The sequence below is a fragment of the Bombus huntii genome, chromosome 18 (genome assembly GCF_024542735.1).
Source record: "Bombus huntii isolate Logan2020A chromosome 18, iyBomHunt1.1, whole genome shotgun sequence".
NCBI lineage: Eukaryota > Metazoa > Arthropoda > Insecta > Hymenoptera > Apidae > Bombus > Bombus huntii.
This window is the reverse complement of record NC_066255.1, coordinates 857,606-874,202: the sequence shown is the minus strand read 5'-3', so window position 1 is coordinate 874,202 and position 16,597 is coordinate 857,606. Positions and strand designations below refer to the sequence as shown.

Genomic DNA, 16,597 nt, shown 5'->3' with positions numbered 1-16,597 from the left:
CACAACGTAATTTACTTAAGCGAAAGTGTCGCTTTAACATCATTGTCAATGTTTCTCTCTGAACGTGAATAAGACGGTATGTGATATGTTCATAAAAGTATAAACGCCAAGAGCTAATAATAATATTCCACAGTGTGTGAACGACATGGACGCACGAAAAATTATTGTAATAAATTACCGACTCGTGTCAAATGTTCAGGTATGTGTCTCTCGATTAATTGCTCATATGTAAAAAAATAAAAAAGGTAATCTGTGCAAATTGCAGAAACAATCATCCGGCAAGCTACAAATGTTGGATTGTAAGGAAGGAGCTGCAAAAAGATTATTTCTTCCAATTATCACCAGCCATTTATTATCCATTTATATTATTATTCGGTTTATAGCCAAATGGTTAACAATGTTTAAACATACAAGAACCAAATATCGACTGCATTAACGAGTAACAAATTTTAAGCAGAAATGATAAAAGAAAGCAATAATCAAAAATTTAAAGAAACAACGGAAAAGACCTGAATACGATATAATAACAGCAAAAATATTAAAAGAAATTCCGGACAAAGGAGTAAGATTTTTATTTTCAGGCTAGGGAATTTTCCACAGATATGGAAACGTGCACAGATAGTGTTAGAAAAAGCAAATAAGAATGTAATACCACCATCCGCTTATAACCAGTAACTTTCCTTCCAATTATATCTATATTGTATTCTGGCTTTTCTTTGAATCTGTTAATCGTATGTTGTGTCGTGTCTTACCTTGTTATGTAGTATTTAACCAGGATCATTTTTTCCACCATCGTTTAAGAACGGATGGCTTTAAGCCGAACGTAAATGTCGAATCATACGAGTATCAGAGACACCACCAGCAGCGTCAGGCTTTTAACCTTTCTTATAATTTCCCACACAGGAATTTTACAAAAACTCTTCCAACCATTCCATAACCAGCTATCGACGAGACAAGCCAACTTTCTTTTTCCAGAAATTCTCTGCAAGCCATGGATAGGATAGAAACAAGAAGAATCGTGTATTATTGGATTGGCAACTAAGTGATTGCGGATTTTGCCATTAAGTGGTAATGACAAGATCCGCAATCATTTAGTTGCCAACCTAATATATTATAGTTTGAATGTATATGTTGATATTAAAACTATTCGATTCTTCGATCCATACTATGGAATCCAACATCCAAAATAGTAGAGAAGACAATTGACAAAAGATGAATGGATGAAATAATAGCTAAATCCCTTTTTTTTGTACGTGGAGAAATGCTCATGGACGCTTTGTTGCGGCTGCAGCAGCATAGCAGTGTCGGACTCTTACCGACTAAAATGGAATGCCACGGAACCTCTTGCAAATTACGGCTGGTGCACTCTCCTAAAAGTTTCCTAACTGATTAATTTGGCGCTAGCGGACGCCATTGCCGCTAGCGCCACCTCCCTGAAAGTCTTGACCCATAGCGGGCGGGGCGGAGCGGTCCAGGGCCACCAGACCACCATCTCCCTCGGCCGCATTAAAAAACAATTTTTTTTCTTTTCTTTTGTTTTTTATTTTCTTTCTTTTTTGTTTTTTTATGTTTTTCTTTCTTTTTGTCCTTTCGTTTAGTTGTTAGTGATTGTCAGTGTTTTTTATTTTTTCTTTTTTTTTCGTGGAGAACGTTCTCATAGACAACCTTTTACCTCTCCATCGTGCCGACCGGGGGACACAGGGCGGCGGCAGAAGGTAGTGTGTCGGCCGGACTCTTACCGACTAAGATCTTCACAGTCAAAATGGTAGAAACATGGTCGGAAGTGTGAGTGGTCGTCGGCCCTGGGGTGCTTACCAAGCAACTCTACCAAGCACTCGCGGAAAGTACCAACACAACGCATATGGGAGATGTCGTATATTAGCTTTTGAGAGAGATTTTGGGTTTTCCATCCTTTGGAAATATATCCAGGGCGAGGATTCGAATTCACGATGCGTCGTCTTCAGTCCCGGGCCATAACGAGTGTAGCTTTTTTTTTTATAATGTTTATTGACCAGTAGATGAATGTGTTAGATAGATGATACATTTACACTGTACATGTGAATGTGTGCGTAAGCGTCAGAGGACGTCGAGGGCTCAGTTGAGACAAAAGACGATTGGTAGCTGTTAGAAGAATCTATTAGAATAGTCTGTTGACAACAATCGTGCGTGTAAGAAGGTTATCGAGGTCTTCAGAGTGTAATATATGTCGGAGATGAAAGGACATCGAAGCCTCTCCTTTGGAACATCGGGATAATCCCCTAACACCGTAATCTAGATTCTATCATAGGCGTAATTAAACAATTGTCGTCTTTCGATCCGATTATATTTGTTCGAGATTTGTGATAATGAGCTTGGGCTCGAGGCGACAGCCAGTCGCCGAACGTGGCTGCGGCTCGAGGGCGGCTAGCATCTTTTTCTAACTACCGATATGGAGATTGACCAATTAGCAGTAACGTCAATTTCCCTTCCTTTCCGAACGAAGGCTATCCCCGATGAATCGCATGATCTCGTGTCCTTAGACACACCCCATCGTAGTTTTTCCTCTGTGGCATCGTTGGGACGGAAAGTCATTCTTTCTTGCGATCTCATCGACGAAAAGAGTAACACCTTACGACCAGTGAATATTACGCGTCCGACTTAGTTTTTGTGAGCACGTTCATCTATCATCCGGTCGACCGCGGATTCGTTATTGAACCTAGGATCATTGTCATTAGTTTCTCGAGTATCTAATTACCACGGTTACTTGTCCAATTCTATAATAATCGTATTTGCACTAGTCAATGTCTTCTCTATTGCATAACGACAATGTATAATCCGAACGAAGTTTCGTTTCACGCCCCGAACTCTAATTCTATTGTAAACCCGACATATATATGTATAGCTGTTGTGAATAAAGTAAATCATTTACTTTTCCGATTCCTCTCTATACCTTAACAGAATGTTACATTGGCATGCTGTTCACCATAAACAATGAATTTTGGTTGTGGGACTGTTTAGGCAAAAATACCGATACATGACGGTACGACATAGGCATACAATATTTTGTATGTCGGAATTACATTTTTTTAGCTTTACAATATAGAAATTGGATTTAAGTCGCTATAGAGCGGTGCGTATATACGATGTAGTTTTTTCTTTGTATCTCTGTCCTGAAAACCTGGTCGCAAAAACAGGACAGTTCGTTAGTCTATTCGGTTTTGGAGGTGCTGTGGGATTTTGGAAAGGGGTCGGTGAGGGTGGTCGGGGCGGGGAAGGGAGGGGTGTCCTGTAGAATTATTTGCAATATTTACAAAGTTTACAATATTCACACTATTTTATACGGAGGGAGATTTGAGCGTTGCCGTTTTGTGGCTCTTTCTCTTGTTATTCTCTTTTTTACTATGGTTTCGGTATCCACCAATTTTTTTATGTTTTTTCTGTGATTGTCTTCTGTGTCTTTTTGGGGAAGGGCCATGTTGTATCTCCACCTAGTGTCTACGGTTTGTCCATTTAAGTTCTTCTCGTAGAGTATTGTTTTAATCCCTATCTTTCTTTTTATATGGTATATTATTGGGATATTATTTTGGTCTTGGAGATAGTTTCTTTCGTCTAGGTATAAAAACGCTTCGGGCGGGGGGGGGGGCCTAACCTGTTGTCAGTGTATTTTTGTAATACGAATCGTTTGGAAATAAGCAACCGAAGATTAAATTATTTTGTTTTATCTTTGCAGCTTGCGCGAAGTGGCTCCTTGTTAGTTTTGAGATGCTTTTCTTTCTATTTATTTATTTACATTTTACAATTTGTCCAGTAGGACATTTGGTAAAATATTATAGCTTAGTGGTATAATAATATAACATGTGGATGGCTACCCCCAGTGGGATACCATCTTCGAATTTGATTGATTTATTTCTTTAGTGTGGTGTGTGTTTGTTCGTTAGGTTATGTACTTGTTTTAAGATGTGGCAGTCGATGCGGTGGTTGTTGGCTAAGTCGTAGATTCTTTTATTTTTGACGTATTTTTTGAATCTGCTGTGTTCGAATCTGTAAGTACTCAGGCAAGCCCTGATGCATTTTCCTTCGAATATGCGAATTTTTTCCATTAGGGAAGCTGATACGTTGTACCAGATTAGGCAGCTATAGGTTATGATCCGTCTGATTAGTGCTTGGTAGCACAGGATTTTTACTTTGCTGTTGAGACGCTTGGTGTAGAATAATCTTTTCGTTTTCTAGAATGCTTTGCTGGCTTTGGAGAGTTGAATTTCGAGGTGCTGCTTGCAGTTTAATTTGTCGTCTATATTTACGCCTAGATATTTTACGCAATTTTTGTGTGGTATGAGCTCCCCTTCGTTTGCTTTTCCTCTTAATTGGAATTTTTTACAGTGTTCTCTTTCTATTGGGCCTTTTTCACTTGACGTGGATCTAAACAGTATGGTTTCGCATTTGGTAGCATTAATTTTTAGTTTCCATGTATAGTAGTAATCGTTAATTTTGTCAAAAAGTTCTTGAAGTTCTGTTCTTATTGTTTAGGTGTAAAAGTGTTGTTCGTGATAATTGTTGCGCTGGCTGTAGATGTCGCTGATGGGGTAACTGCTGTTTTTCTTCTAATTGCGTTGAATTGATTTTCTGGGATTACGTTATTTATTGCGCAGAAGGAGGCTAGGGGGTTGTTTATGACTATTTCCAATACTTTGCTTATGTTGGGGAGGAGGCTTATAAGTCGTAGGTTTGCAGGCGATGAACCGTCTTTATTTTTTTGTAATGGCTATTAATTTGGCCTTTTTCCATTTTCCGGGGAAATACGTGTTATTTAGCGCATTGTTGAAGAGTACCGTGTAGTACCATTTTATTTCGTTAGGTAAGCGTTTGAGCAAAATGTTTGGCATGCCATCGAAGCCGTAGGATTTTTTCTTGTTTAGTTTGGAGAATATTATATTTAGTTGGCTGTAATTTGTAAAGTAGTTTATTTCTGGTTCTGGTTGTTTGGGGTTGTCCGAGGTGTTTTCGTTTGAGAATGTGCAAACTGTTTTATTTTGCGCTATGCCTTGTTCTATTTTATTTTTGAGTTTGTTTGTTTCGGCGATGATAATGCTGTTCAGTCGTTCTCGACCCATGTGGTCGTTTCGTGTGTGTGTTTTGGAAAAGTGGGTGCCGATAATGTTTAGTTTTTCCGTTGTTTTTTAACGAGCGTAGCTGGCTATCCGGCCAAAAGCTAAATACCTAATCCTAGGCCAACAATTTAGATTCAGGAAGAATCAGAATACAGTAAAGTAAATACACAGAATGACCAGCGACGTAATTAGATCAACGGAAGGTGGAAAATACTGCACCGCGTTGCTTCTCAATGTGGAAAAAGCCTCCGCTAAAGATTGAATGATTTTATGTATTATGTGATAAAATGAAGGATTTTAAGGAAGTTATAAACAATTCTGCTGAATAGCACATATAGAATTATTTTCTCCCACATTACGAATAGGTATTTGTATGTTAAAATTAGAAGTGTATGTGTCCTCTCTGAAAGAAATTAACGGTTCCACAAGAAAATGTCCTCGAACCCATTTTCTATTTTGTTTGTTGCTAACAACGCTAAAAACGGAAACTTATTCCTTCGCTACGTTCACATCTGAAAATAAGCTAGAAAAATTTGCCGAATGTGGGCAAATTGTAAAGTACAAATTAAATAATAAAAAAAAAAAAAGAAAAAGAACATCTGAAAATATCCCATCCAAACATGGAAACATTAAAATAGCAAGAAGAACCTAAAACGCACGTATATAATACAGAACGCTAAGCGAGAAATAACAAAATCCAATTAAAATTCGATCGTTTGCATCTGACCTAAATCTTGAGGTTAAAATCTTCTGTTATAAATTATTAATTAGACCTATTTATAACTTATGCTAATCCCATACGTTATAAAATCTCTGCCAGTGCGATGGAAAACGCATGGCTAGGCATCTTGAAAATAAGCGCATTAGTAGAGGCAGGAATTCTTTTAGAACGGCCATCTCTTACTACAAGAATTATAATAGCAGCAAAAATATATGTCGGGTTTACATTAGAATTAGGGTTAGGGGCGTGAAACGAATCTTCGTTTGGGTTACACGTTGTCGTTATGCAATAGAGAAGACATTGACTAGTGCAAATACGATTATTATAGAACCGGACAGGTAACCGCGGTAGTTAGGTGCTCGAGATACTAATGACAATGATCCTAGGTTCAATAACAAATCCGCGGTCAACGGGATGACAACAGAACGTACTCACAAAGTCTAAGTCTGAGAATAATCACTGATCGCGAAGGCGTTACTCTTGGATCGATGAGATCGCGAGCGAGAATGCCTTTCCCGTCCCGATGATGCCACACAGGAAAACTATAACGGGGTGTGTCTAAGGATACGAGATCATCGGATTCGTCGAGAAAAGCCTTCGTTCAGAAAGTGTTGCTGCTAATTGGTTAATCTCCATATCGGTGGTTAGAAAAGGATGCTAGCCGCCCTCGAGGGAAAGTTGCTAGTGGGAGACGCCGCTCGTTGAAAAATATGTCTCCCCTATCTTCCCGTAGTTGGGACAAAGACTGTTTGTCTGTTTGAAGGACTTTAGTTAACTAAACCTTAAGATTTATAACGGGCCCTCGGGCTAGCCGAACATGTACTGCGGAGACGCATCGACATCTGGCAATCATCTTACTCGAAGAATAGGGTCTGCACGTGGCGAGCCACGGGACAGAAACCGTTGGAATGTTTACTGTCGCGTGTCGCCACAAATATTTCTTTTAAGGAGAGCTATAGAATTACTTCATACCTTTGTTAGGCAAAGCGTTCATCCCGTGACCGCGGCTACGTTCGGCGACTGACTGTCGCCTCGAGCCCAAGCTCATTATCACAATTCTCGAATAATTACAATCGGGTTGAATAACTACAATTGTTCAATTACAGCTATAGTAGACTCTAGGTTACAATGTTGCGGGGTTATCCAAAATTCCAAAGGCTCCGGTGTTCTTTCATCTCCGACATATATTATTCAGCGCTTCATAATAGACTTAATAATAATGATTTAATTAAGGGAATTATATAACTTTACCCCTTATATTTTGAGAGGGCTATGAAAAATATACATCTCCTTCAAGAGGCTAATTAGAATACTTCCTGATATACATTGCCAGATTAAGAATCAAATCCTTTCCAATCAGGTAGAAAGTCGACGGGGCAGCCAGCTACGCTCGTTGAAGCTCAGAACTCAAGACGACGCGTCGCGAGTTCGAATCCTCGGCATAAGAAGTCTCTGCATCTAAAAAGGGACGGAAAAACCAAAATTTCTCTTAGAATATACAAACAGGCAAGCGGCCAGCCCCTCCCTTGCGTGTGTTCTGGGTGTACTTTCTGGGAGTACTTGGTTTTTAAACGTGCTTGGTGTTAAGCACACAGGGGTCCGACGATCAAAACTCGCACTGATACACTGCCCCGTTCGTGGAGGTTTTAGCCGGTAAGAATCCGGCACTACCTTCTGCCCGTCCCCACAGGGTGGTAAGGTGTCTATGAAGATTTCCTCCACGTAAAAAAAAAAAAAAAAATTTTTTTGTAGTATGAAAGGAGAGACGTTTAACATTCCCGTAGACAAGGGGGAACACATATAAATGGTATCACTGGCGAATAATCTTTATCAATAATCGACATGAAAGTAGGTGTTACGCCACGATGCTTACCACAGGCTGTATTTTCTAACCGTCGCTCGCGGTCCTACAGTGTCGCAGGCAGACCGTCTTATCTGCCCGCCGGATCATATACAATGTATCGACGGGAGTGTCACGTAAAATAACAAAATAAAAAAGGAATTTGAGGTAAAAATAAAAAAAAGAAAACTTTATTTTTTTTCTAACATCAATACACTTTATAATCTACTTCCGAACTCTAGGCGTGACTTTCTAAGTCTGACTCTTATGATTTTACTTTCGATCGGATCCGATTAGTTTCTTTTGTCATCCCTCAACATCCCCACCGTCCATGCATTTGCTAGGCGTCCGCGATCGTTGCCACGTGCTCTTTCCTCTAGAACCTTCGGTGGAAGGACCGTTGGGATGTTGATGGTTCATTAGGCACTTCAGCGATATACATTGTCGCCGAGTGCCGCCACATCTTTATCTCTATCGTCAGTCCGTCGGATTTGAAGTATGCCGGTCGTGACAGGAGCATAGTTGTCGCCAAGCAGCGAGCCCTAGAAACGTCGATTTTTGTCCGTAACGTTTTCGACACAAGAAGAGCCATACGTGATCATAGGCGCGAGCGATGGCGTGAAGCGAGCATAATGGGGGTCGTCTTCCAAACAAGACAAAGAAATGATCGAAAGGCAATCAGTCCCTTCTGACGAGTCAAGCGTTAGACATCGGGAGCTCTGACGAGCAAAATCAAAATCATATAGTTTAACGAATTCATTGAGAGATATCGTAAGGTCGAGACAACTTTGTGTAATTTATTCATCATATTATTGTCAAATATATTATTTTATGTTCACCTGTTAATACAGTGTTACTTCATTGAACCACCTCTGTTATCTTAATCGAAACAGGGGAACGACTATTTCGCGGCGTCGATTAACAGAATCGTAGCGAGAATTTACGCCTCTCGCTGACGCGTATTCCTAGCGGTCGCGTCTCTCCGCGAAAGGTTGTAACAGTATAAAAAAGAACATAGTCTGACTACATGCCGTTGAATAGGGTGGGGGGGGGGCAGAATTATAAAAAAACCAGGAAAAGCTAGAAGAAGAGAAGGAGAAAAGGGAATGAACAAGCGAAAGTGTGGAAAAATACCTGGAGGAATGTAAAGACTGGACCTGCAAGGGAAGAACAGTAGAGGAAACGTGGACTGAAATCAAAAAGAAGATAAACGAAGCAATGCCAAAGAAGAAAGTGACGATGAGGAAATGGGGTGTGGGAGAGAAAGCGTGGTACAACAAGGAGTGGAAAGAAACGAAAAGAGTGATGAGAAGGAAGATGACAAAGTTTATGAAAGGAAAATGCAGCAGAGAAGCGCTCATAGAGGGAAAAGAGAAAAGAAAAGAAAAGAAGCAAAAGAAAGCAACGGGGGAAAACGGGTTAGAATATGAGGTACGAAAGTATGCACCGAAGGAAGTGGGGGTGGCCTTATGGGAGTTAAGGGGGGCTAAGGTTAATTCGTACAAAAAAGGCATGTTTCTGTGAATTTTTTGTGACGACACAGTTAGAATCTCTTTATTAAAACCAATAATACACTAAAGTATGACATTCGAAGTATATTGTATAAAATTTTCACGGACGTGTCTCGGAAAAAAGTAGAATTGCGGCGCCTCTCGTAACTTGGTGCTGTATCATCTGAAATCAAAAAATTAAAGTTCATTCGTTAGGAAACAGTTTTCTCCAGGTAACGCTGGGAGGATTTTTCGAAATTTCAATTTTTCACTTTTTTGGAATACTTTGAAGGGAAAAACGCGATTTTTTGCGAAAAAATCGGATAATTTGTTATTGTAAAATAAAAATAATTAACAAATTTGAAAAAACTCTACAGCGTTACTTGGTAAATTATGTACAGAAATAGTGTTCAAAGGGGCATCGGGATCTGGGGGGTAAGATTATGTATTATATAGAGAGCGAAACATCTGCCAGGTATCAATAGCACGTTCGGGTCGGGTATGTATTAAAATTCGACATGTATGAAAATACTCGTAACTTTGTCAATTTTGCTCCAATCGACTTGAAATTTTGATACAATATTCTTAAGATATTATGCATTCATTTAAAAAAATACAAAAAAATTGTAATACCTTACCCCCCCCCCCCCCTTAAGGAGAATATGGAAATAGGGAGGGGATACCAGAAGGTTGGAAAAAAGGATATCGATATGTAAGAAGGGGGACAAGAGAGTAGCGAAGAGCTACAGAGGAGTAACGCTAATGGATACAGCATGCAAGATCTATGCAGAGATATTGGACGAACGACTGAAGGCAGAGATTGAAAACAAACTGGAAGATTCGGATTCAGAAAAGGAAGAGGAGTGACCGATGCGGTTTTTGTGATAAACCACATCATATACAAGCAGCTAGGTAAAGAAAGAGGGAAATTGTATGCCTGCTTTGCGGACTTAAGAGCGGCGTTCAACAGACTAAACAGAGAGAAACTGGAGGAGAAAATGAGGAAAATGGGGATTAGCGAAAAACTAACCCGAAGGATTAAAGCGATATACGAGAGTCAAGAACCGCGACACAAGGGAATTTTGGACTTCGAGGGGAGTCAAACAAGACTGGAAGAAGAACTAAGGCAAGGACAAGCTGGGGGCATAGTGGTAGGAGAAAGAAAGGTATGGTCACTAACATATGCAGACGATATTGTGTCGATGGCAGATAGAGAAGAGGAGCTAAAAGATATGCTAAAGAGATTCAAACAATTTTTAAAGAAAGCCGAATTAGAACCGAGCACGGAAAAGACCAAGATAGTAGTTTTCGAAAAAAGAAGGATAAAAGGAGACAAAGAAAATGGAAATGGGGAGAGCAAGAATTAGAAGAAGTGGACGAGATAAGATACCTAGGGTGCATGCTAGAGAAAAACCGCAGTGATGAGAAACACATACAAGACAGGAAAAAGAGAGCAACAATAGCAACGAAGAAAACATGGAGCGTGGGAGAAAGAATATTCAAACAGGACTACGAGAGGAGAATGAAGATGTTTGGAGCAGAGGTATGGGGCTGGGATATGGAAGAAAGACTGAATAGAATACAAAGAAGATATATAAAACGGATATTAGGTATGACAGCACCAAATTATATATCGATAGAAGAATGCAAGCTAATAGAAATCAAAGAAAAAGCATTAAAAAGAGCAGCAAGGTATGAAGATAAAGCCCTAGAATGAAAAAGGAACTAAAAAGGAGTAAAGGAGTGTATAAAGGAAAGAGAGAGAAATTGGGGAAATGGCCAAGAAGGGAAAAGAGCAAGAAAGGGTAAGGAGGGACTAGAAGAGGTGAGATATGGTGGGACGCAGATAGAAGCAAGAGAGGAGCAAACAAGGATGACAGTAGACCAAATTATAGAAGAAAGAAGTAAGAGAGAAGCAGAAGAGAGGGGGAAAAGGATAAGGGAATCCAAATATAATATACATTACAGAAATATCGCCAAAGAAGAATTACCAAAGTACTTAGAAGGGTGGATGAAGTGGAAGTATAGAAGGCAAGATTCACATGTGGGAACGAGACCAAAGCAAGGGAATACTGGAAAGAAGAGGGAGAAAAAAGATGCAGACTATGTAGAAGGAAAGAAGAAGACCTGAGACATGTAATAGAAGAATGTGAAATAACGGGAGGATCAAAGGACATAGGAAAAACACTAAACGAGACTGGAAAAGGTTTAACAGAACTGAAAGCAATAATAGAGAAGGAAAGGGCAAACGACAGGAAGGAAGCACAGCAAGGAGGCTAAAGACCAAAGCTGCAATAGTTATTAGTCATTAGTTATTAATTTGTAGTTTCTAGTATTTAGTTCGTAGAGATAGAATAATTAAGGGAGTGAAATAGAATAGAGCGGATAAGAGGGGAGGTAGACATATAAGAAGCGAAATAGATATAAGAGATGTAAAACCGAAAGTTCGTCCAAAGCCGAAAGGCACGGACTAAGCAATAATAATAATAAAATAATAATAATTTATATAATAATAATTTAATGTGAATTAAATTTAATGTAAATTAAATTATTATTATATAAATTATATAAATTACCTTACGGTTGATATCGTACGTGATAAGGATCGCGAAAAAGTATCTAATTTGGTATAGTCTTTACCACAAAAAGTATTTCAACCTGAAAAAGTTGTGTAATTCATTTTCGTTGATCCGAGGTCTTATTCAAAAGATATTATTTCTTAAAACTGTTGCCTATTATTTAGTAACAATTGTGTCACTATTACTGCAAACTTTTCAATTTTACATAACATAACGCAAGAAAAAAAAACAGAAAGGAACAATGAGTAATTTACTTATACATTATTTATACAGAATTTGTATAAATCTCTAAACATTTATACAACTTTATTTTTTACACTAATGCTATTATATTCATCGAATTGATTGGTATCTCAAACTTTTTATTTATTTTTGCAATATATTTTTTGTAAAATTATGAAATACATTTATTAGGACAGGAGCGCAATTACATATACTTATTTTCATTAGATTGATTTAAGTCAAATTAGTTATACATGGTATATGTGAATATGCATATTAAAGGTTGGCTGTTCTATTAGCCGTTCAGAAGTCACAGTAATCAATTTCGCAAATTAAGTGACGATGTTGCAAACACTGTTTTTTAATTTACATTAGAATCTATTATCATTTATGTCATCTTTCTGCAATACATGAATTTTTGTTGGAATACAACTGTAATATCGTAGAATAGCTTTGATTGGAGATCGGCTGAAATTAGAAAACACCGTGTACGCCGTCTTTTTGTGGTTTGTTTACATCCAAGAGCGCCTAGTAACAGTGACGCGAGAAAAGATAAGCAGCGTCAAAACAGAAGTACGGTTTCATATTTCAAGGAGTGGCAATCGAGAGGCCAGAGTATGTGAGCCGAAAAGTGTGTGTGTGTGTGTGAGAGAGAGAGAGGACGAGAGCAGGAGTGCAAGAGCGAGCACGACCGAGCAGGAGTGCATTGGCGAGGGTCAGAGTTGATGGAGACGTCGAAGCATAGAGTCGTTAGAATTGAGTTGCGAATGTTGTCGAGTGTAGAGTTGCTAGTGAGAGAGAGAGAGAGAGAGAGAGAGAGAGTTACCAAATAGTTGTCAAGTTATTTGTTGTAAATACGAGCGTTGCATTTAGTTTTCCTGTTAATCAAACATCGTTTCTCTGTCTAACTAATATCTGTATTTTCAATCCATTATTAATAAATTATAATTAATCGGACAAAATTACACCTTTAATATATTCCGATATTACACAACGATATTAATCGCATACAGATAAAGTGATTGATCGAACGGATTCTTCCCTCCGTTGCCCAGCGACATCCCCACTACCGTGCGTTCGTGAGATGTACCGCGGAGGCTAGCGCATGCATGCTCTCCTTTTTAATGTGGGTAGCTTCCATTGTACATTGATAACTTTTTCATTTCCGTTTGGCACCTAATAAAGAATTGAACGTGTGTTGCAAAACGTGTTTTTTCCTAAAAAATGTCAAAGTTATTGAAGTTTTTCTGAATAATATTTCTGAATTTGATAAATTTACAAATTTATATCTCCTCTTAACACTTAACGCTCCAAGTGTGCCTCCCAAGCACCACCAATGTGCGATGCGGTGCGGTACTCTTTTTAAAATCTGACACTTAAGAAGTTTTTTTCTTTCCTTTTTATTTGGAAGAATTTTATAATTAATTCTCACTGAGAATTATAAGTAATAGCTTTTAATTATAATAATAGTCTGTTATTTCGACCAATCGCGGGGAGACGCAGTCGCGAGGAGAGACGTCAACGGGAGTCGTAAATTCCCGTTACGATTATAACAATCGACACCACGAATTGATCGATCCCCTGATTTCCGTTGAGATAATAGGGGTTATTGAGTTTGTATAACACTGTGATTCACAGAATTATAAATCATATATTTCCAACACTTAGATTACACTGATGAGCATAGATAAATAGATAATCACTCATCGCACGAAGATAAGATAGATATGTACGTTAGAGCAGGGCTCTTATAATTGGATTTAGTGTATTAGTGGACGTAGTCATATAATATATTTAGTAGAGGAGATGTATGCTCGACAATACCAAGAACCGACTCTCGCGTTATGCTTAGACTGCCACGATAGGCGTTAGCGTTAGACATAGTAGTTGACTTTTCCAGCGAGGTAGAAGAAGTGAAGTTGAGTGACGATGCTGTGTCGGAGGAAAGCCTGTGATGGGTGTGTCTAGCGCACGGGACCATCGGATTTGTTCATGCCATTGTAGGTCAGGAAGTGAGGGCAGTATACATTGCCTCGGATTGGACAAACGAAGGTTGGTGGACTAGGAAGGGTCTTAACCGCCCTCGATAGAAAGTTGCTAGTAGGAAGCATCGTACGTGAGAAAAACTAACCTTCTCGTGTCAAGCCGTAGTAAACAATAGTCTTTAGAAACTGATTTAGAAAAAGACATTTGTTGGGTCTGAAGGACCTTAGCAGGCAAGTTACTCGGGTTTCGGTGTCCGTCTGGCCCACGGTGTGTGACCTGGGCCAGGCAGAGAGTCGCCCGGCGTAACATAGTCGATTAATAAGCTATTGGTCGGTAAACGTCGACGACAAAAAGCCGATGAATAGGCTATCGGTCGGTAAGCGTCGGAGACTAAAAAGCGATTATTCGGCTATCGGTCGGTAAAGTGTTAAAAGCTTGCAAGTCGAAGTAGAATGAGAATAAGTTGGAATTGTCGGTCGATATTCACAATTAAAAGTCGGAGCGTTAAAGGTTAAAAAATGAGAATAATTAACATTAAATTTGTATTTGTGTTCAAGACTTTAATCAACTTATTCATTATATATTCTTTATATATACATGTCGGAGATGAAAGGACATCGGAGCCTTCTCTTTGGAACTTCGGGAAAATCCCTTAACACCGTAATCTAGATTCTATCATAGGCGTAATTAAACAATTGTCGTCATTCGATCCGATTGTATTTGTTCGAGATTTGTGATAATGAGCTTGGGCTCGAGGCGACAACTGGTGGCCGAACGTAGCCACGGTCACGGGAAGAACGTTTCGCCTGACGGAGGTGTGGTGTGGTTGTATGGTTCTCCCTAGAAATGTGGCGGCATACAGCCTCAACAACGGGCCTAGCCACATGGGATTGTACCTCGGAGGTGTCGATATAATGGGACACACGTTGTATTACTAATCAAACTCCAGGCAGAAACTGCGTAGCAACGGCGATTGGAACCTTCTCGATGCTTCCAACGAGCATATAACAAACAAATGCAATCGTACAGCAAGGAAAATTTCCATCAGTTTATTATTCGTGCGATTGCTTGGAGAGTGACACATCGAGCAGTTTATACCGAGCGTCTCAACAATCGTATTTTATAGTTAAAATTATTCTACGCATAGTAAAGAGTTATCCCGTTGACCGTGGATTCGTTTGAACCCAAGAACATTGTTAATAGCCTTCATTAATCTTATTATTCGTTAAACTCATTCGTTAAACTCAATATTTATTGTACTTTGTAAAAGTCTTGTATATTCGTGTAAATATAATCTCTGCTTCGTAAAACGATGGCTAATTCAAACGAAGAATCGTTACGCGCCTTAAATTCTAATGTTAACCCGACATATATATAACCTTGGTTATGAATATTTTAAATTGGCACAATAATTGTTATAAGTATATAACAAACATTTGTCGTACAGTGGTAAATATTTATATTTTATATAATCGGTAAATATTTCTTATGCTAATCTATAAATCTAAGGAATCTCAGAAAATAAATGTTTCAGATGGAATATGTCCGAATTTGTAAATAACTTCTAGATACTGTTCAGTTTGAAAACAAAGACAAGGAATATATGGATTATGTGGAACATCTCGTATCTTATTCCAAAAATTACGAGCCGAGGTGGTTTATTCTACGTGTTGGTTGGTTTATTCAAGAGACGAGTGATAAAATTGTAATAGTCAGTGTATATTAAAATCACTTTAAATACAAGTACAGAGATAGTGTATGCCGTTTGTAATCGTTGCTCGTCCATTCTTCCGTTCAACTCTACGCTTGCTATTCTACAGTATGAGTCGTTATAATGATTCGTTATAATGATCGTCCTAGAGAGGACGTTCGTCTATTCGTATCGATCGATGGCATTATAAAAAGTTCAAATGTAAATATTTTTTAAAAATTCACAAGTTCGATCACTTTCTTTCAATGAGTCGTTCAAGTCACCAATATAGCTCGATGATTCTGGTAGTGTTTTCAGCATGTAGTCGAGTTTTTCACGTTCACTTACGTTTGCACCAGCACTCTTTGATTCATTTATCGTTTTTTCAAATTCCGTGAAAAATGAATTTGATTCTTCAAAGTCTTTCAGCCTCATCATGTCTAGTCCACTTCTTATACAAATTTGCAATGCTGTTGCTTCCTTCATATACATCTCATCAAATTTTTTAATTATTTTTAAAGCAGTGTCTCGATCACCAACAAATTCTAATTGTTCATTCGTTATACTACCATAGATGTAGTTCATCGCCCATTGATTCTTTTCATCTCAGTTATCTTGCGCATCCGTGTCCATTTTCTCTCATGAAGCCGGTTCTAGACATTTTTTACACTTTAAATACATTAATACTCTTTTCTTCCACATTTTGTAATCACGTCCATCGAATATTTGAAGTTTAATTTCATCGTCCCTTGGCATCTTGATTCGTTTTTTATTTTCATCCTTTTTTTCTTCTTTTTCAAAAATAGTTTTCTTCATTATCCAGGTTCCTTTTATTTGTTCTGCCAATAGCCTCTTTATCTCTTCAGAACTTATTTCCAATTTTTTAAAAATCGACTTTTATATATTCACTTCCGGTTTCACGTGGTTCCATAACATTGAATCTCGGCAATCACGATTTTTGCTACCATGTTGAGAATTGTGG

The 16,597-nt window shown here is 38.5% G+C and overlaps 1 protein-coding gene and 1 pseudogene across 1 annotated transcript in view; one reads left to right on the top strand and one right to left on the bottom strand.

The window, feature by feature from the left end:
* LOC126875445 (golgin subfamily A member 6-like protein 6) overlaps positions 1 to 16,597 on the bottom strand; it is a 224,919-nt gene that overhangs the window by 80,522 nt on the left and 127,800 nt on the right. The gene's annotated exons all lie outside the window — the stretch shown is intronic.
* LOC126875594 (U6atac minor spliceosomal RNA) lies at positions 7,555 to 7,637 on the top strand (annotated as a pseudogene).